Genomic DNA, 23,710 nt, shown 5'->3' on the forward strand with positions numbered 1-23,710 from the left:
TCTCATCATCCCAGTATATTGGTAAGGAAAATAGGATAGGATATTATGTGTTATGCCATATGTTATCATATGATTTGTGTGTTATGTATGTTTGTAGACTTGGGCATATGACCTGTACACTAACAAGCCCTAATAAATTTATGGGCATATGACTTGCTTAGCTAGCAAGCCCCACAAATCTAATGGGCATATGACTTGTTTAGTTATGGGACCCCAAGTAATAATGACCATTATAGTATGTGTGACATATGTTTATGATATGTTTTATTATATGCTACGTTATGAATTTTATGTATATGAGTTATGTGTTAGATTTTCCTTGGTGGGCATTAGGCTCATTCCTTTATGTTTATATGTGCAGGAAAATAACTTTGGTGGCTGGAAAGGTTCTTGGTAGCTTGGGGATGTGTATTGAGGCGGGATGGAATCGATGGACCGAGCGTTCGATTCGAGGATGAAGTCTCTTTAAATTTTATATGTATTTTCCGCACTTTATTATGTAATCCATTTTATTTAAAATTATGTTATGTTTTTCTTTTAAAAAAAATGGGATCCCATATCCTACTTTAAATTTTATGTAGTTTAACAATTTGTTTTACAAGTTTTTAATGAAGTTATGATTATTTCACTTGTAAGTTTTATTAAAAAATTAGTGTCTATGTATAGTAGTCATTAATGGTCCAAAGTCTAGAGTAGTTGGGTCGTTATAGTTGGTATCAGAGCAACGGTCCATTTGCATGAAGTTCTCCTTGATACACACGCTCAAGCTCCGAGTCTAACCGCCAATGTAAGTGATTATGTTATAGTTGTTATGATTATGTGTTAGTAATACTTTTTAGCCCTTATATTTCTAGTTAAGAATACCTGTAAATTAGTTTATTTTCTTTATTTATTATCTTTACATTTATGATTGTACATAGTGAAAACTTTTTTTTACAAATAAATATCATTGTTATTTTTTAATGACATGTATGAGTTTGATTTTTTTTACAATCATAATAAATAATGACCAAGTTCGGTGAGGGTGGATACAAATCAATGGACCGGGTTCTATATTGAGAGTTTAGGGGGCCATAGTAGTGGGAACGATTTTACTGATCCCAACCCTCCCTCAGTATGGTTAACTTTGGAACAACGATGTGTTTCGAGCCTGAGAATTAAGTCATATAGGATAATTAGAAACACACTTAGAAAATAATAAAGATGGCTTATTTTTTTAAAAAGTTTAGAAACACACCCTAATTATAAAGAAGGCTCACATATTTTTTCATAAGAAGTCATAATTAATAGGTCCGAGTTATGTTTTCTTAGATTAAGTTTTCCCTTAGAGCCTATTATGATAAGTTCTAACATGTTCTCAACTGTTAGAACTTTTGCTGAAGATGTCGTTCAAAAGATCTGCTCGCAACAACACCAATACCTCAAGCGTCGCTCTTGAAACTTATGAAGCCCCTACAGTTCGCAGAAGGGGAAGGCGTGCAACCAATGCTGCTACTAAAGAAAGAGCGTCCCCGCTGCCGGTTGAAAACACTACAGAATTGTAAGACTACAACAGCAAGTGGAGGAATTACTACAGCAACAACAACAACAGACTCAGCCACCACCTCAGCTGCAACCACAGCCTCAGCAGATGGCTCAAGTACCCCATCAAGTAGGTCCTTATGAGGGATGGCCAATGGCGAACTATTCGCCATACCCAGCTCAACACATGGAGCCAATCTACTAGTGGTTTCATAAGCAATGCGCTCCAAACTTTGAAGGGACAACAGACCCCTTTGAAGCAGAAGAATGGCTCAGAAATGTAGAGCCAATCCTAACGTATATGAATCTCGGCAACGCGGACCACATATCTTATGTTTCTTCTCTGCTTAAGAAGGATGCTAGAATATGGTGGGACTTAGTTCAGTAGACTAACGATGTCGCCACCATGACATGGACCAGATTTGGGGAGCTGTTCCACAAAAAGTACTACGATTTAGCTGTCATTGCTTCAAGGGTCGAGGAATTCGCTAGTCTAAAGCAAGGCAATTTGACGGTAGCAGAGTATGCTCAAGAGTTTGATCGATTAGCTAAGTTTGCATCTGAGATGGTTCCAACTGATTTTCTGAGGGTGAACAGGTTCGTTAAAGGACTTCGACCAAAGATCGAGCTAGGGGTTAAGCTAGCAAACCCGGGGAATACTACGTATGCCGATGTTCTAGAAACGGCAATAGAAGTAGAAAGGCTTCAGGCGAATGTTAGTAAGGAGAAGGCAAGTAGGCCTGAGCCTAAATAGCGAGGTCAACCTCAAAATGGTCGGAACAACCACAACAACAGGTGTCAGCATAGCAATAGTAATAGTAATGGTCAGAAGAGAAGGCATCTAGATGATAAGCAGGCCAATAGATGATAAGCAGGCCAATGGTGATAAAAGAGCACGAATAATCTACGAAGGCAATAAGTCGGGTTATGTAGAATACCTGCAATGCTCTAAGTGCCAAAAGAAACATCTTAGGGAATGTCATGCAAACATCAAGGGATGCTTCAACTGTGGTTAGGAAAGTCATCGAAAGAAGGAATGTCCATAGCTCAAGCAGAAGGAGAAAAGGGATTAAACGATGGTTCCAGACCACAGTCTTTGCCTTGACCCAGAGAGGAGCCCATGCTAGTAACAAACAGTTACAGGTCAAATTCCTATCCTCGATAGTATATGTTCTAGTATCGCTTGATTTGGGAGCAATATACTCGTATATCTCGTTAGGAATGATAGAGAAATTAGACAAACCTTGTAGAACTAGGTTTGTGAGATAGTTTCCTTCGGGTGAAGTAGTCCTATCATCACGGATAGTATGAGGCGTACCGATCAAAATTGAGGATGTAGAACTAGAAGGAGACCTGATAGAAATAGAGATCAAAGACTTCGACATGATATTAGGCATGGACTGGCTAGCAAGGCATGGCGTAACCATCGATAGCAGACGTAAGCAAGTGATGTTCGAGACTCCTAACGATCAGAAATGATTCTATATGGGAAAAGTTTTAGGACTTCATACGCAACTTATTTCATCACTCAAAGCTCAGATGATGATAGAGAAAGGATGTCACGCATTCTTAGCTAGCGTTACGCATGTGGTAAAGGGAACACCACTAAAGGTCGGAGATGTACATATTGTAAGGGAATTCCCAGAGGTATTTCCTGACGACTTGCCAAGATTGCCGGACGCGGGAAATTGACTTCACAATTGAATTAGTACTGGGCACCGAGCCTACCTCCAAGGCACCATACCGGATGGCCCCTACCAAACTCAAGGAGTTAAAGATGTAGTTAGAAGAACTCTTAGAATTGGGTTTCATTAGAACGAGCCATTCACTATGGGGAGCACCGGTACTATTTGTGAAGAAGAATGATGGAAGCATGGGGATGTGTATAGAATACCGCGAGCTGAATAAGCTCACAATTAAGAATAAGTACCCATTACCCCAACTTGAAGACTTGTTTGATCAACTCCGAGGGGCAATCGTGTGTTTCAAAGATTGATCTACAGACTGGGTATCACAGCTCAAAGTACAAGAAGAGGATAATCCCAAGACGAATTTTAGAACTCGTTATGGACATTACGAGTTTCTAGTTATATCTTTTGGTCTTACCAACGCTCCAGCCGCGTTTATGGATTTAATGAATAGGGTCTTTATGGATTATTTGGATAAATTCATCTTAGTATTCATTGACGATATCTTGGTGTACTCAAAGGATAAAGTCGAGCATGAGAAACATTTAAGGTTGATCTTGCTGCGACTAAAGGAGCACAACTTTACGCCAAGTTCAAGAAGTGCGAATTTTGGCTTTCACAAGTAGCATTTCTCAGCCAGATAGTATCCAAGGACGGGATTGCTGTAGCCATCTAAGGTAGAGGCCGTAAAGGATTGGCCAAGACCAAAGAACGCATCCGAAGTAAGGAGCTACTGGGATTAGCAGGTTATTATAGGAGGTTCGTAGGGGGCTTTTCTAAGATAGCCACTCCACTCACCAACCTGACCCGGAAACAGTAAAGATTCAATTGGAATGATAGATGTGAAGAAAGCTTTCAGTTGCTTAAGGACAACCTGTGCTCAGCACCAGTACTCTGTGTACCGACACCCAACGATAAGTTCGTAGTCTATTGCGATGCATCGAAGCAAGGGTTGGGTTGCGTGCTGATGCAGAATGATAAGGTGATAGCCTACGCCTCACGGCAGCTAAAGGAGTACGAGCAACGCTATCCAACGCATGATATGGATTTGGCAGCGGTGGTCTTTGTGTTGAAAATCTGGCGCCATTATCTTTACAGAGAACGGTGCGAGATTTATATGGACCACAAAAGTTTAAAGTACTTCTTCACACAGAAGGAGGTCAACATGAGGCAGCGCAAGTGGTTAGAGCTAGTGAAGGATTACGACTACGAAATCATATACCACCTGGGAAAGGAAAACGTAGTTGCCGATGCGCTAAGTAGGAAGAGTTATGGAAGTTTAGCAGCGCTAGCAGGAATAGAAAAGTTGCTACAACAGGATCTGATCAGTACTAGAATAGAAATAGTTGTCGGTAAGCTGGCTAATTTGTCTGTCCAGTCAAATCTGCTAGAAGATATACGGATTGGGCAAGGGCATGACGACACACTAGCAGCACAAATGGATGCATTCAGAGAAGGCAAGGCCACATATTTCTCAATATCAAGTCAAGGATTATTGAGATATAAGGATCGGGTATGCATGCTAAATGATCAAAGGATTAAGATGACGATTCTAGAAGAAGCGCACAGTACCCCGTACTCAGTTCACCCAGGGTCGACCAAGATGGCACACGACATCATGGCAATGTATTGGTGGCCAGGGATGAAGAAGGACATAGCAGAATTTGTGTCTAAGTGTCTAGTATGCCAACAAGTGAAAGCAGAACATTAGCAGCCTGCAGGTTTATTGCAACCGCTTAGCGTACCAGAATGGAAATGGGACGATATAGCTATGGATTTCGTGATGGGTTTGCCACGAACAAGTAAGCCGTATGATTCGGCTTGGATAGTAATAGATAGATTAACCAAGTCAGTTCATTTCCTATCTATTAAGACTTCATACATAGCAGATCAATACACAAATGTTTAAGTCTAAGAAATAGTACGACTGCATAGAATCTCTAAGCCAATAGTATTCGATAGAGGATCGGTGTTTACATCGGGATCATGGAATAAGTACTTTCCGTTGATAGAATTCTCCTACAACAATAGCTACCAGTCAACGATCGGGATGGCACCTTATGAGTTGCTTTATGGAAGAAGGTGCCAATCGTCGTTGCATTGGGATGAAGTAGGAGAAAGGCAACTTCTCGGTCCCGAAGCTGTTAGAAAAGCTCAAGACGCAGTAGCACTAATTAGACAATGTATGCTTGTTGCTCAAAGCCGTTAGAAAAGTTATGCGGATGCCAAGTGGCATGATGTGGAATTCAAAGTCGGAGATCAAGTCTTCTTAAGGATATCTCCTATGAAAGGTGTGAAGCGGTTTGGGAAGAAAGGCAAACTTAGTCCCCGATTTATAGGTCCTTTTGAGATATTGGACAAAGTGGGAGCAGTTGCGTATAGATTAGCCCTACCGCCAGCTCTAGCAGATAGTCACAATGTGTTTCACATCTCGATGCTGCGTAGATATTTGTCAGGCCCATCTCACGTCCTCAAGTACTATACGATAGCACTCCAAAAAGACTTGAGTTACGAGGAACGACCAGTTAGCATCCCAGATAGAGGGATGAAAGAATTACGGTCTAAGAGTTTTTCGATAGTCAAAGTCCTATGGAGAAATAGTTCTGAATAGGAGGCAACGTAAGAGTTGGAGGAAGACATGTTAGATCTGTATCCGGAATTGTTTGATAAGTAAATTTCGAGGAAGAAATTCTTTTTAGTAGGGGAGAATTGTAGATTCCATGAACTTTACTTAGCTAGTTAGATAGTAGTAGTAGTAGTAATAGTAATAGCTAGTAGAAGTTGTAGTATGTTTATGTCTGTGGATTTTGGTTCAAGCCGGGACTTAGTTGGAAACTCCTAACAATAGTTATGTATTTTATAAGTTTAACCTATAGTTTAAGAATATTAATTATAACATAAGGTTTAATTAATATTGTTGGTTATTAATATGATAATTATTATAACCTAAGGTTTAGATAGAGCTTATAAGAGTATGACACTTGTCATGAGCATGGTTACTCCTAAGGTTTAGGATTATGTCATTTGCCATATGCATGATTATTAAGAAATTATTATTTTAATGATAAAATAAGGAAAATACAAGACTTAGTCTTCACCAGAATCTGTTAGGAGCATGACATTTATCACAATTTTATTTATTTGTGTCATTTAGACAATTAAATAGATTTTTCGTAACTTTAGGGTACTGTAACTTCCAACCTATTTTTGACCCAGTTATGTTATGAATTTTGAAAAATAATATTTCTAGATAGTTGTAGATAATTTAATTAGCTTTCTAACGGTATAAAGAAAGTCTAAATCAGAGTCCTATAACTCCAGATATATTGATTTTACTGCAAGGGAGTTTAGAGTTATGAGATTTAGGGAGTTAGAAGTTAGGATTCTATTTGTTTTTATTATTTTTGTTTTAAAAATAAAGCTTTGAATCCTTAAATCTCTCTGAACAATTTGACCAATTCCTAAGCCTTTAGCTGAAGGATATTCAAATATTTTCAATTAAATTTATTATTTTTATTCAAAGCCAAAAAGAAGATTTTTATTCCTAGAACTCTATAAATAGGACCTAGCACCAAGCCTTTTCATTCATTCTTCAAGCATTGATCAGAGCCTCCCAAGTGCTAGTGAGACTATAGAGTGATAAACACTTGGGTTGGGGTTATAAGCTTAATAAACACTTGGGAAGTAAGGTTCATAGTGTGTATTTCGGTTTCGAGGTGTAGTTCGATCATAGCAATTTCAAAGGTATTCCTATTCTTAGTTCTTTTTAGTATTGTTTCATTAGTTTTATAGTCCTAACTCAGTCTTCTCTATTCTTGGTTAGGCATCTAAGTTCTTCGAACTTGAGGTTTCTTGTCGGTAAGAATATTCTCGGTGGTTTTTAGTTCATTCATCGATTTCTTTTAGAATACTCACATCTATATTATGGTTTTTATGAGTGTTCTAAAATCCCAACTTTGTTCTCTTCATCCCGGTATATTGGTAAGGAAAATAGGATAGGATATTATGTGTTATGCCATATGTTATCATATGATTTGTGTGTTATGTATGTTTGTAGACTTGGGCATATGACCTGTACACTAACAAGCCCCAATAAATTTATGGACATATGACTTGCTTAGCTAGCAAGCCCCACAAATCTAATGGGCATATGACTTGTTTAGTTATGGGACCCCAAGTAATAATGGCCATTATAGTATGTGTGACATATGTTTATGATATGTTTTATTATATGCTACGTTATGAATTTTATGTATATGAGTTATGTGTTAGATTTTCCTTGCTGGGCATTAGGCTCATTCCTTTATGTTTATATGTGCAGGAAAATAGCTTTGGTGGAGGGAAAGGTTCTTGGTAGCTTGGGGATGTGTATTGAGGCGAAATGGAATCGATGGACCGAGCGTTCGATTTGAGGATGAAGTCTCTTTAAATTTTATATGTATTTTCCGCACTTTATTATGTAATCCATTTTATTTAAAATTATGTTATGTTTTTCTTTTAAAAACAATGGGATCCCATATCCTACTTTAAATTTTATGTAGTTTAACAATTTGTTTTACAAGTTTTTAATGAAGTTATGATTATTTCACTTGTAAGTTTTATTAAAAAAATTAGTGTCTATGTATAGTAGTCATTAATGGTCCAAAGTCTAGAGTAGTTGGGTCATTACAATATAGAATAATAAGAAATATAACAACACAATACACAATTCATAATAGTTCTCAGAATTTTTGTTATACAAAAACTCTTTCTTCTTCTTCTTCTTCTTCTGTATTCTGGCCATTCTCAGACCATAATCCAAGTTCTCATGTGTTGAGAAATACTTGTGATTCCTAAAATTGCAAACCCATGTTCTCTATGTGCCCACACACATCTTGAGGTGTAGAGAACATTCCAAAAGATCGTGGTTTGAGTACTCAATGCATTGGATAGGAATATCGACAAATATACAAAAAGATTAAAGGACACTTGATAGGCTTCAAGTGGTAATTGTTCATGTTTTTGAATATTCATATGTTTATGTATTTATATGTTATATATAAATATATTGTATATTTATATATATATGTTGCATGATTAGTAATATTGTATATTAATGTTTCTGTCTGGACATTTTCTTGTTCATATAAATTGTTTATATGAATAATGAATTTTTTTTATTGTTGTACCCAATGGGCCCACCATGTCCATTCCGCTGCGTGCTCTGTATGTTTTTCCAACATCTCTCTAAAACCCTATTGTTGACGCCGTTTTTCGTCAAACAGTGAAAGAAGAGCACGAAAACAATAGTTGATAATGGCCAATTGAAATAAAACAGTGTAAACACACGATTTTTACGTGGTTCAGCAGTTAAATCTGCCTAGTCCACGAGTCTTTGTTATTAAACTCAAGATTATCTCTAGGAATTCTTCAAGAATAAATTCTCCAGAGTTTTCTCTCAAGGATCAGAATTTCGGTCCTTTACAATGGTGCATGGCCTCTCTATTTATAGGGAAGGCTGCAGAATACTATCCCACATATTTTGGGTAGTTACTCTTTTTGTATAAATAAAATAAATGGCTTTAAATGCCTGTAATCAGATATAAAAGGAAACGTCCCCTGAAGACCAGGAGACGTATAACTGACCAAATAATATCCCACGATTCTAGGGGATTTATAATAATAAATGAGGATTACATCTCATATTTATAACACTTGTAGATATTCAAGGTGGTTATCGCGTATCTCTAAGGCTTTAGCCTCCCAGGTTTCCCGTCATCTATCGAGCTAGAAACATCTCCCGAGGCCACATGGCTTTCGAGATCGTACGTGCGTCGAGCTCGGGACTCCTGATCCGAAGTCGTTCCTGAAGATGAGTGTGTTCCCGGAGCTATCTTTCGAGATCATGAATACTTCGAGGTCACCATACTCGAGGTCGTCTATATCCTGCAAGCTCGTCATACAATCCTGGAGCATGCTTCCAACCTTATGAGTCCACTGATTTGCGAATCCAATTTTTGAGGTCATAATTAACATAGCTCGAAATCTGGGTGTAACACCTATTGATCTGAGATAGACTATTTTGATTTCATTTTTTAGTTTCCTATTATATTTAGTGTTTTTACCTTTGATAGTTCTACTATATTTTATGTGAGGATTCCATTTATCTAGGAGGTATAATTTCACTCTCCATTTTACCTCATTTTCTAGATTTTGCTTTAATCCTTGAATTTTCAAGATTTGCCTTCATATTATGCATGTGATTCTTGATTAGTCTCTAGGGTTTGTATTATTGAGAATAGTCCTATTGTTCATTGTTGATATATAGTGTGTAAGCCATAAATTCCCAATAATCAAAATCTCTATTTTAATTACTTTTTGTTTTGTGTTTTGCATAATCAACAATGAGAAAAAATTATTATCTTCTATAACTCACAAATCCTTACTTCAAGACTTGGTTTGTAGTGAGCACATAACCATGGGAGACCAAAGAAAATTCTACTTGGATAGGCGTGACTTAGTTGTAAATGTGGATCTATGGCCTTCATTAACTAAAGATGAAGATACAAATTGGGATTATTTTTTAATGGTGAAAGGTATCATCAAATCCCTTATATCTAAATGTGTAGATTTCAAGATTTTGAATGAAATGTGTTTACTACCATAATTTTGTGACTTTGAGTTTATTGTTTATATAAAGAGTACAATTGTGAAAGCTAATGAACAATTCAATGCCTATTGTTGTACTTGATTTGTTTATAAAATTGTTGATCATCATATGAATAATGGAAATTTTCAAATGAACCATAACGAAATTAGGGATGAGAAAATTGTTGTAGAGATCATTGCACTCTTAAATAAATTTAATTGGGTTATTGTAATTTTTTATTAGATCTTTATAACCTCAATTAAATTTCATGCAATCAATGAGAAATGTATTGTAACCCTAAATGATATTGAAATGATTTCTGAAATTAGTGTTGGGGGAGAGTGAACTTACACCACATATCTAGATAGATTCAGGATGAAACTTATAATATAGAGATCTAGAAAATTAATAAAGAAACCAAGTGCTAACCATTAATCAAAATCCAATCTATGACGACAAGAAGAACACCACTTGTAAATTCAATGTTGGGGGAGAAACACCATAAGGCTCATACACGAGAAGTATCGCTGCCAAAATTCTCTATTTCCTAGCCCACCATTGATGCTTGAGGCTTTTACTAATAGGAAAGGGAATTGGGATTGAACAAGCCTTTGAAAATTCTCAAGACAAGCACTTTCTTGATGAATTTCTTGAAGAAAGCTTATGATCATTGAGAGCTAAAGAGTGAGAGGTAAGAGAGAGAGAGAGAGAGAGAGAGAGAGATGAAAAGTGTGATAAAGACTCCTCAACTCTAAAAGACCACTTTTATAGTGTAGGCACCACCATTAGGCTCAACCAATAGGATTAGAACTTTTAAACACGTCATTTTAGAGCTAAAACACGTAACTAAAAACTTGAAATAGACAACATGTTGGCTACCCTCTGTCTGGGATTTGGTTTTAATCTTTGTGGCAACATTTCTTCACCTAGGTTGCGACATGTCGCCTCTCCACTGTCGAGGGTGACCAAATCACCCTTAGACACCTCCAAATGACTCCAAACTTTTAAGGGATGCTTAGATACCTCATAGTATCACTTTGGACCCATAAACTTCAATTATTTATGCCTAAAACAAAAACTTATATTTTTACTTCAACTTAAGTGAAAACTGCTAAGTGTTTTACACCACTTTATGCAATATTATTTAACCTTTATATTTAACCAATCTCAATAATTAGTAATGAGACTATTGCAATCTTAAGAGAAGGTATACATGTCAATACAATTGATGATGAGATCATATCAAAAGTATGTGAAGGTACTAAGGTCAATATATTTGATGATGAGATCATTGCAAACCTAAGTAAGGATACCAATGTAAATGCATTTGATGTTGAGATCATTGGACTTTTGAGTGAAATTAATGCACTCCAAGGAAAGGTGCAAGGTGTATGATACTTATGCCACCATTCATACAACCTATGATAAGATTCTTTTTAAAACCTATGAAAGTGCAAATGTTGGACTTAAAGTTTAAATGGGAAAAAAGAGATCCAAGGTACTTGGAGGGGGTTACATTGATTGTGTTTCACTAATGGAATGAAAGTGACCTTAATTAATGTTTTCTATATTCCCAATTTGAATACAAATATAGTAAGTGAACGTTTATTGAGTAAGCCTGATATCAAAATTTAGTTTAAATCCGGTAAACTCACTTTGACTAAATTGGGAACTTTGGTGGGAAACGACACTCATGTGATAGGATGATCAAGCTTTGTACTCTTATTAATAATAATAATAATAATAATAATAATAATAATAATAATAATAATAATAATAATAATAATATGGCATCTAGTTCTTGTAATATGATTAGTTCTAATTCTATTACTTTGTGGCATAATAGACTTGCTCATATAGGTTTTATAACCATTAAAAGAGTTATTAAATGTGGTTTAATTAATTGTGATGTGAATGAGCATGATAAATGTGAATCATGTGTTAAATTTAAAATGATTAAGAGACATTTTCCTAGTATGGATAGATTTCAAACTTGTTAGATTTAATACATAGTGATTTATGTGAATTAAATGACATGATGACTAGAGGAAGAAATAGATACTTTGTAACTTTTATAGGTGAATGCTCTAGGTATCTTTATCTATATTTGCTTAAGAGTAAGGATGAGACATTTAATGTATTTAAAATCTATGAAACTGAAGTATAAAATCAATTGGAAAAGAAAATTAAGACTCTTAAAAGTGATAGAGGTAGATAATACTTTTCAAATGATTTTAATGTGTTTTGGGAACAACATGACATTATGTTGAAAAAACATTCAGAGCACGTAGCAAAATGAGCGTAGTGGGCCCACTGGGTACAACAAATTTTTTTCATTAATCATATAAATAGTTTATATGACAAAGAAAACATCCATCCATAAATATACAATGTTATTAATCATGTAACATATATATAAATATACAATGTATTTATATATGACATATAAACACATAAACATATGAATATTCAAGAACATGAACAATCACCTTTGAAGGCTGTCAAGTGTCCTTGAGTCTTTTTGTATATTTATTGATCTTCCTATCCAAAAGCTTTAAGCACTCAAACCACGATCTTCCGGAGTGTCTCGACACCTCAAGATGTGTGTGGGCACATAGAGAACATAAGTTTGTAATTTTAGGAATCACAAGTATTTTTCAACACTGAGAACTTAGATTATGATCTGAGAATTGCTAGAATAAAGAAGAAGAAGAAGAAGAAGAAAGAGTTTTTGTCTAACAAAAAATCTTAACTATTCTAAATTTTATCTGTATTGTATATCTTTCTTCTCTTTATTCTATATCATATATATAGAGATAATTCTATTACCTTATTATTCCTAATAATAATAGTAATATAATAATAATATCATAATGATGAGAGAATTTGATTTAGGTAAATATCTAACTTACCAAATTTGAAAAATCTATTTTCAAATTATTAATTAATTAAATAAATAAAATAAAAACAACATTGATACAATAACAGTGCAGTTGGTACATGCATGACACAGTCCTAGGACTGTGTCATGCGTGTACTGCTATATCCCTTTTTAGGGATATTGCATTTATTTATTTAAATAAAATCAATTTCTCACAAAATAAGGTATTTATTTTTTTAAGGAAAAGATGAAAACCATATTTCAAAATTTAAATTTTAAATTCAAAATTCAAAATTCAAAATTCAAATTAATGATCATCATTATCATCATCTTTTAAAATTCAATAAATCAAAAATAGTTTTTGACTTACCAATTCAATTTTCTCCCACTCAAATAAAATAATTAATTAATTTATATATATATATATTAAATTCAAAATTTACATATATAGATTATATATATCTGTCAAACTACATCCCCAGCCATATACATCATTGAGTCCCCAAAACAATTCTTCTTGGCCTGATCATTCTGACATACCTTAACGCATGAATCAAAGGATTAGATGACATATATAAGAGTTCATAACAACATCAGGATTAAGATCATCATGTATATGATCATCTTTTTATTTATTTGATTAATACTACGAAACGATGTTTAAACAAGTATTAACAAATCACATCTGGTCCAGTTTTATATATCACTATATATAAAAGCATCTTCACTAAAGTGTCCTACTACACTAGTGACACGGATCTAGGTCACTTGTATTTATAATACTAGCGAATCGTATTCCATAACTTTATTTTACTGCGAACTGTATTAAGTTTATTATCTCAATCCTCAATCCTGTCATACCAATATGAGATTAAGATCACATAGATAAACTTTGGAATTTTCTGATATTCACTTAAGGTTATCAATATAATAACAGACATAGTCTATATACATATAATAATAATTCAATTCAACTATTTATTTCAGTTAAAATATTTGTCAACTACAATCGCTTTAAGTATATATTCCCAACAATATCCTACTTTTCCTAAAGCAAATTGAGACATCTCTTTCAATATGTCAATCACATTCTCCTGATCGAATTTGTCTAACAAAGTCTTTGTAATAGTTTTGTAAGAAACTGTTTTAGAAGTTATCTTCAAGATCATCACATCAATTATGTAAAATTGTCTTGTATTAAATGATACTTCATTTCATGTGCTTTACCCTCTCATGATTTCTAGTTCTTCTAGAATAGTTGTATCTCCATTGCTTTCACAATGAGATACTAGTTGATTATTCTAGTCTGAAAACCTTTCCAGAATGACAAAGAACTTAACTAAGTCAAATAGACTATTTAACTGCTTGTAGCTGTTACATTTCGGTTTTTGTGGTAAAACATACAAATCAGAAATGTCTAGTACATTTCCAGATTAATGTGTCTCCTCCACAGTTATGGATGTTGATTCTGATATCAATCTTTTAATATTTCTGTCTTGTTCAAATCAGTTCATCCTTTGAGATTTTAGGTCTCTGCCTAAATGCACTTACATATAATCTCTATTATATTCAAGACAATCAAAATTAAGTCCTTATAATTATTCAATGACTCAATCTATCATTGGATTGACAATTGTTGACTCCTCCCACCGTTTAACAAATATCAATTCGAAAATATAACATTCGATACATTAAACAGTCCATCACTGAGTTGTAGGAATACTGTCTTATGTAATCCTTTTCTAGTAAAAGAATAAATGGCCATTTATTATTTAGATAATACATTATCTTGACCGAGAGGACAAAACACATTTCTTGGATTTTGTAAGCTAAAGTATTTAAGCTTCTTATCTATATAAGTCGCTTTAGATAGTGCCAAAGGATTGTTCTTTCAATCTCTATAGAATTGAATGTATAGAACATTCTTGGCTTTTCTAAATCTAATATTTAGAAATGTTTAGCTAACAGTTTCTTTTCTATTGACATTTCCTCTACATCATTCCCAATGATTAGACGTTGTTGATATGAAGAACAAGAATCACAATAGAATCTTTCTGGTTGAGATTTTCAAATGATTTTGTCATGTCAACCATTCAGTAAAGACTACTTAGATATCCATTTAAATTAATCTCATAATCCATGCATAAAACAGTGGATAAGAATACGTGAAAAAATTTAAGTTTGGTTACAGTAGAAAATATTTATTCAAGTAATAAATTCTTCTTTCTGTTCATATCCTTAGGCTATTAACCTAACTTTGAAAAGTTTGTACTTTCCTCTGTTCCCCTCTTCATCTTGAATATCTTGTTTCAAACTAGAGTTCCATGAACTTTAGTTGGATGTTCAAGAATCCAGATGACATAGAATTCCAAATTCCAAATTCCATTTCTAGATTCATGGTGTTTCAACCATTGTTTTCTGTAAAAACTTTTTCATTTCATATACTAGTATGTGAATGAAGTATAGTTAGATTGTGTTAGACACAATTTAACTATCTTTACATTTGTAATGGAGTAGTTACTAACTAACGCTCCCACTACAATAATGTTTTACAGAATTTGTGATATTCTTTGGTTTTATCATTGTTAATTATCAGTAACTTGCTTACTTGACTTGCAGTCATTATTTCTAGTACAACTTAACTAGAAAATATAGTGATTATAATAATCTTGCTTCATTAAAGTAGCATTAAAGAGATACAAACTCTTTTGTAATCTTTTATTAGTATTAAATTGTTTCACTAATTGACTCCATGAAATTTTTTCAATTTATTCACATAACCTCTCGTGAATCCAAACTTTTAAGTCTTTGATGTTGTACCATCAAACATGTACAGAGTATAACAAGTGTTAAAATTATAGAAATAATAAAGACGATAATGATTACTCATTATCTATATAATCTTATCTAATATGATTAAATTCCATTTTCAAAATACTAATTTTTCTTAGCATTCTAGTTGTATGTGAGTTGGATTTTAATTCCAAGTTCACATGAAAATTACTTGAATTCCAAATTCGAGTTTAAACTTCCTTTTGATTAGATCAAAAAAGTCTCTAAGTGACTTTGCTTTGAATGATGCATGAAAATTTCTAGAAATTTTCTTGGCATTCAATCAAAGTTAAACTTATCTAAAATAAATGTCAATCAATATTGACTTACTATTTATTATTTCTTTTACCTTTGAACATTAAAAGGTTCAGCATACATCTCAATGTATTAGCTAAACGATTATGTGATTTTTGAGCCTTTATTTGAGAAAGGTATTTTGGTTAATCTTTAATAGACTATATAAACAGGGAGAGAACCATTGAATGGTTGCAATAAAAGACTATCTTTTATTTGTTTTATGTGTCTAATTAATTAGAAGCCAATCTCAAAAACTAATTCACGTATATGTTTCACTTAATTTGTGGTTGGAATAAGATGTCTTATTAAATCTATGATTTTCACAATAATAAATAATTCATAATTATCATTTATAATCATAGATGAAATAGGTGGAACAGGTATATTTAAAAAATAACAACTGAATTTATTATTCAAAAGAAATACCAAACTTGTTCATTCATCAAATAAAGGAATTTAAAAACATAGTTGATAGAACGAATTCTAGAACTACTTTAAAGAAAAAAGACTTAATACAAACTTGAAAATGGAAAAACTAATTTCCATGTCAATTATCTCTTGGTATACCAATCTGCAATCCTTTTCTTGTTTTTCTTGTGCATTCTTTTCTTTTCTTGAATAATGTGTTCCTGAAAACAAGACAAAAATATGGTGGCATAAAATTTGAATAAACTATTCAAATATATTAAAAGGAGATGAGAAAATCATATATACCCTTTCTTCTTCCAAACTTCTTAAGTGATCAAAAGAATCTCTTTTGATCCTTTTCCATATCTTGTATGTAGATCTAAGGTTCACATATCTCGATTTAATATCATCAAACATAGTCTTCAGTATGCAATGACGAGCCAAATAATAAGATCTCATCCAATCCGTATATTTTTATGACTGTCATAATCAGATAAAGTTGATGGCTCATCTGGAGGCACATCAATGATTGCATCATACACTTTTAGTTCACTCAGAATTATGTGTATATTTCTTTACCAAACATCTAGATTGTTGAAGTCTACATGAAAAGTACTTAGGTGGCCATTACGAGGATTAACTGGTTCTTTCTCATTTTGAGGCTCTTGATCAATATTAAGAGAATTAACCATTGTTGCTAGAAATAAATAAATAAAATATAATGAATAAAAACATGTAATAAATATCAGATTTTGTTTGGAAAAATAAATATGATGCATGAATGCAACATATAAAAAACACATAAAAATATATACTAATCCACGATAAATTAATGGACCGCCTTGGGGTAGGTCAAACTAACTCCAAATTACTTTTGAGACAATTCTCAATTTTATAAGTGAAAACTTAAAAACATATTTTTCTCTTTTGACTTATGAACTATCGCTAGTTTGGTCAAGATGCACTAGTCATGGTTGAAAGCCTAGATACACCTTTGGAGTGTAACCCATTATTTTCAATCAATGACTTAACTCAAGAGTGTGCCTTTGGGTCAGTCAAACTTGAAATACATCACTAATTATATTTTCATAAGAGAAGTCAACCTCGAGATAAAATAAACATATTCGAGAGCCTTTCCTTAAGGAGGCCACAAACGGAGGCGACATGAGGCCCTTCCTATGCCTCTCGGTGTTCAACCAATAATGGAGACCATGAGACTTATTGTCATAACTCCCTACCCCACTCACTATTTTGGAAAAGTGTGTTTTTCACAAAATCAATATTTTTTAATTTAGTTGTAAAAATAAATTTAATTATTTTTACTAAATGATATTCTAATAATTACTAATCCAATTAAGCAAAACAAAACAAAATTGTGCCCTTAATTCTAACTATAATTTTTCTTTAATTAAGAGAATATCATTTTTATTTTAATAAAACATTTTTCATTAAAACAGAAAATTAAAAACTTTAATTTTGATTTACCATCTTAACTAATTAAGACTGAAATTATTATTATATGAGTTATCACATATAAACATACAACAAAAAATAGGACGTTCCTAATAGCTTTTTTCTACACGAATGCAATGCATGCTAATTGCATACTGTGTGGGTATATGAATAGCATGTTATGATTCATGACAAAATATTAAGCATTTATAATAAGTAAATAAAAGCGGGTATGATAACTTTTGGGTATTTCTAGAAAAATTACAACACTTGCAAAAAATACATGAAAATGTAACCTAGACTAACTAAGGTCTGATAAAGAGCACTTTGATCTTCAACCTTGAGATGTAGTCTTGTTGAGCCAATGTCACCATTTTCCATATCCATTTTGAATTATACAACTTTTTAATTATTTTAAACAAACTTTTAAAATAAATAAACTTTGGGTATTAACACCCAAAAGTTTCTAAGACCCAATTTGAATTTGGGTAATTTAATTCAAAAATAAAACTTAACAATTTAATTTTAATAAATTAAAATTCAATATAATTTTAATTATGGAAGATAACAATTAAAACATTTTTAATTAAAGAAAATAATCAAGATTATTTCAATTAAAGAATTTTCCAAATTAAAACCATTTCAATTCAATTTCTGATTTTTAATTAAATGAATAATTAAAAAAATAATTATGATAACAACACACTAGGGTTTGTTTCAAAAAAGCAGCGGCGGCTGAAGGAGGCTCGGCTGGTGGAAGAGCGGCTGGGGTGCACGTTGGCTGGGCGCAAGGGCATTGTGCTTGGCGCAGGGGTGCGGCTGGCAGACACGCACGAGCTGGGTTGGTGCACATGGGTGTTGTGCCTGGCGCAGGGGTGTGACTGGTGCAGTAGGCAGGCGTGGGCTCGGGCTTGGGGCTCGGGCTCCAATAGAATTTTACCCAGAATTTTTAAAGAAAAAAATTACAAAATTGTTATGCCCCAAAGTGGCTTACATATTTCATCTAGAAATTTTAAGAACAATTCATAAACCCAAAAGCACCATTATAGACAACCTTTAAGAATCTATCATTATAGAAATAAACATCCATTCATTCAAATATATATCACATATTATATAAAAATGCAAATATTCCCACACAACAGTTAATAATATGTATAGAATAATGACCTATTGTGGTACCAATTGTTGGAAAATATTCAAAGTACGCAACGAAACGAGCGTGATGGGCCCATTAGGTACAACAATAAAAAATTTCATTAATCATATAAATAGTTTATATAACCAAGAAAACATCCATCCAGAAACATTAACATACAATATTAATAATCATGCAATACATATATAAATATACAATATATTTATATATGACATATAAACACATAAACATATGAATATTCAAGAACATGAACAATTACCTCTTGAAGCTTATTAAGTGTCCTTGAGTCTTTTCGTATATTTATCGATCTTCCTATCCAAAAGCTTTACTCACTCAAACTGTAGAGTCCCAGAAATTTACTTAGCTAGTTAGATAGCAGTAGTAGTAGTAGTGGTAGTAGTAGTGGTAGTAGTAGTGGTAGTAGTAGTAGGAGTAGTGGTAGCAGTAGTAGTAGTAGTAGTGGTAGTAGTGGTAGTAGTGGTAGTAGCGGTAGTAGTGGTAGTAGTGGTAATGGTGGTAGTGGTAGTGGTAGTAGTGGTAGTGGTAGTAGTGGTAGTAGTAGTAGTAGTAGTAGTAGTGGTAGTAGTGGTAGTAGTGGTAGTAGTGGTAGTAGTAGTAGTAGTTATAGTATGTTTATTACTGGGGTTTTTGGTCAAGCCGGGACTTAGTTGAACACTCGTAGCAACACTTATAGATTTTATAAATTTAACCTATAGTTTAAGAATATTAATTTTAACATAAGGTTTGATTAATATAGTTGATTATAAAGATGTCATTTATTATACTATAAGGTTTAAATAGAATTAATAAGATCATGACACTTGTCGTGTGCATGTTTAACTAAGGATTTAATTATAGTTTAAATAAAAGAAAGTTCTATAAACTCTAGAATCTTCCAAGACCATTAGGAGCATGACACTTGTCACAATCTTGTTTATTTGAGGATTTAAGCATTTTAAGTGAATAATTCAAAAATAGAAGTTTTTAGAAGCTCTAACCCTTCCAGAACTTGCTGGAATCACGTATTACTCAGTCAAACCTGATTAATCAATTCAAATTATGCTGAAAAATTGCAATTACATGTTTAATATATTCACGTGTGCCAATATATCGCAGCATAGGGGCCGATATATCGCCTACAGAAGATACGAAAAACATGTCGAATTTGCACGAACGATCGAACCAACCTCGGGAATACTGGGAGAGGCGATATATCGCCTATAGGGGGCGATATATCGGCCCCACCTATGTATTTTTGAAAGTTCACTTTTTTAATTTTAAAAATAGCCTTAACCTCTTGACTTGCCTCTGAACGTTTTTGACCGAGTCTTAAGCACCTGTTGAACGAATATTCAAATATTTTTCAATTAATATTCATTTTTTTATTCAAGCTAAAAGGAGATAGTTTCACTCCTTGAACTCTATAAATAGGACCTAGTACCCAACCATTTTTCTCATTCTTCAAGCTGTGTTCAGAGCCTTCAAGCTGCTAGGGTTACTATAGAGTGACAAACACTTGGGTTGGGATAAAAGCTTTATCATCTTAAGCTTTATAAACACTTGGGAAGTGAGATATAGAGTGTGTTTTCAATATCGAGGTGTAGATCGGTTCTAGTACATCCAAAGGTATTCTTATTCTCAAGTTCATTTCGTTATGGTTATTTAGTTTTCCTTAGTTTTCTTTACTCAAATCCTAACTCGTTGTTTTCGATTCTTGGTTAGGTATTTAAGTTCTTTGAACTTAAGGTTTCTTTTCGGTAAGCTTCTTCTTGGTGGTTTAGTACTTTTCTTTATCATCTCTTATCTTTAGAAATACTCACCATTTTTATTGTTGGTTTTCGGAGTTTTCCAAATCCCGACCTTGTTCTCAAATATCCCGGTGTTGGTAAGGAAAATAGGATAGATTTTGTATGCTTTTATGTTTTGATATGATTATGCTATGATATATGTATGATATGTTTTTAGTTTTAAGTATATGTTTTGTTTAGATAACAAGCATATAATTTTTTTAGATAACAAACATATAGCTTGTTTAGATAATAAGTCCCAATAATATATTCCTTGAGCATGTGATTGTTTAGATAATGAACCCCATAAATTTTTATATGACTTGTTTAGATAACTAAGCCCCATAAATTTATGGGCATATGATTGCCTAACTAGCAAGCCCCAAGAAGTATGATGGCCATTATAATACATGTTTTTATAGACATATGTTTTGTAGTCTTATGTTATGTTTTACATTGTATGTGCTATTAGATTTTCCTTGCTGGGCATTAGGCTCTTCCTTTATTTTTATGTATGCAGGAAAATAGTTATGGCGGTGGATGGAATTTGGTAGCTTGGTTTGTGTATTAAGGATGAAGGGATTCGATAGACTGCGCGACGATTCGAGGACGACGTTATTTTTAGTCTCTTTAAATTATGTTTTTATGTATTTTTCGCATTTAGCTTTGTAAACAATTTTCTTTAGTTTAAAGTTATGTTTTATTTTAAGACAATGGGATCCCATACCGCTCATATATGTATTTCAATATTTACTTTGGAGTTTTTAATAAAGTCATGAACATTCCTTATGTATGTTTTCTCAAAAATAGTGGCTATGTCTAGTAGTTTTAATGGTCCAAGGTCTTAGAAATAGTTGGGTCAATACACAAAACACGATCTTCCGGAGTGTTCGCTACACCTCAATATGTGTGTGGGCACATAGAGAACATGAGTTTGCAATTTTAGGAATCTCAAGTATTTCTCAACAGACGAGAACTTGGATTATGGTCTGAGAATGGCTAGAATAAAGAAGAAGAAGAAGAAAAACTTTTTATTTAACAAAAAATATGAGAACTATTATGTATTGTATATCTTTACTCTCTTTATTCTATATCATATATATAGAGATAATTATATCCCCTTATTATTCCTAATAATAATAGTAATATAATAATAATATCATAATGATGAAAGGATTTGATTTAGGTAAATATCTAACTTACCAAATTTGAAAGAAAAAAAATTCAAATTATTAATTAATTAAATAAATAAAATAAAAACAACACTGATACAATATTAGTGTAGTTGGTACACGCATGGCACAGTACTGTGCCATGGGTGTACTGCTATTTCCTTTTTCAGGGATATTGCATTTTTCTTTTATTTATTTATTTAACTAAAATCAATCTCCCACAAAATAAGGTATTTATCTTTTTAAGGAGAATATGACAATCATATTTCAAAATTTAAATTTTAAATTCAAAATTCAAATTGATGATCATCATTATCATCTTTTATAATTCAATAAATCAAAACTATTTTTGACTTACCAATTTTATTTTCTCCCACTCAAATAAAATAATTAATTTCAAAATTTTGTTTATTTATTTATATATGTATATGAAATTCAAAATTTACATATTTAAATTCATAAATATATTTTCAAAAATTAATAATTAATTCCAAATTAATTATTCAACCTCAATTATCATATAATTGTATATTTTACCCAAAGAATAAAATTCTTCTCAAATTCTCAAATTACAACTTTACCCTTGTATCAACTCTTACCTTGATATGGTGTTGATAGAGCTACCCTAGGGACCTATGGACCTATAAGATCAAGATGCAATCAATATTAAATTATCAATCAAAGCTCTTTGATTAAATAATTATATTTATTATTCTCATGATTACTCCACTATAAATATGATATTAAACTCTTGATGATTATAGACATATATTTACTAAGTACTTTATTAAAGAATAAAATGTACATTGATATAATCATTACATACAATGTTAATCCTTTATTAATGGTTAAGAATTAAAAGGGAATAAAATTATTGTTTTACCCTTTTAGCTATATCTTGTACGTAGAGTACCATTGACATTACTAGTGAAGGTTCTGTCACAACAAGTTTGCGACGTGAGAGCTCATAACCTTTTCAGTTCTAAAAGTCAACCTATTAGGGAACCATTATTCAATCTATAAGAAGGTGCAAATTCCATATATGTTAAACTACGTCCCCAGCCATATACATCATTGAGTCCCCAAAATAATTATTCTTAGCTTGATTATTCTAACAAACCTTAACGCGTGAATCAAAGGATTAGATGGCATATATAGGAGTTCATAGCAACCTCATGATTAAGATCATCATGTATATGATCATCGTTTGATGTGTTTGATTAATGCTATGAAATGGTGTTTAAACAAGTATTAACAAATCGCATTTGGTCCAACTCTATATATCACTATATATAAAGCACCTTCACTAAAGTGTCCTACTACACTAGTGACCCGAATCTAGGTCACTTGAATTCATAATACTAGCAAACCGTACTAGTAGTAATTAATATAAAGATTCCATAACTTTATTTTACTACGAGCTGTTTTAAGTTTATTATCTTAATCTCGATCTTATCATACCAATATGAGATTAAGACCACATAGATAAACTTTTGAATTTTCTGATATTCACTTAATATTATAAATATAATATCGAACATAGATGTAATTCCCCAACTACTCTAGACTTTGGACCATTAACGAAAACTATATATAGGCCCTAATCTTTAATAGAACTTACAAGTGAAAAAAAAAGATCATACTTTATTAAAAACTTGTAAAAACCAATGTTAAAACTTACATAACTCAAAGCAGGATATGGGATCCCATTGTTTTAAAAAGAAAACATATCTTAATTGAAATGAAAAGAAATTACATAAATAGGTGCGGAAAAATTACACATAAACCATAAATAAAAGACTACATCCTCGAAATCGAACTCTCGACTCCTTGAATCCATTCATCACCGATACACATTCTCCTAAGCATCCACAAATCTTACCCG

Source organism: Humulus lupulus, chromosome 4 (assembly GCF_963169125.1).
Source record: "Humulus lupulus chromosome 4, drHumLupu1.1, whole genome shotgun sequence".
Taxonomy (NCBI): domain Eukaryota; kingdom Viridiplantae; phylum Streptophyta; class Magnoliopsida; order Rosales; family Cannabaceae; genus Humulus; species Humulus lupulus.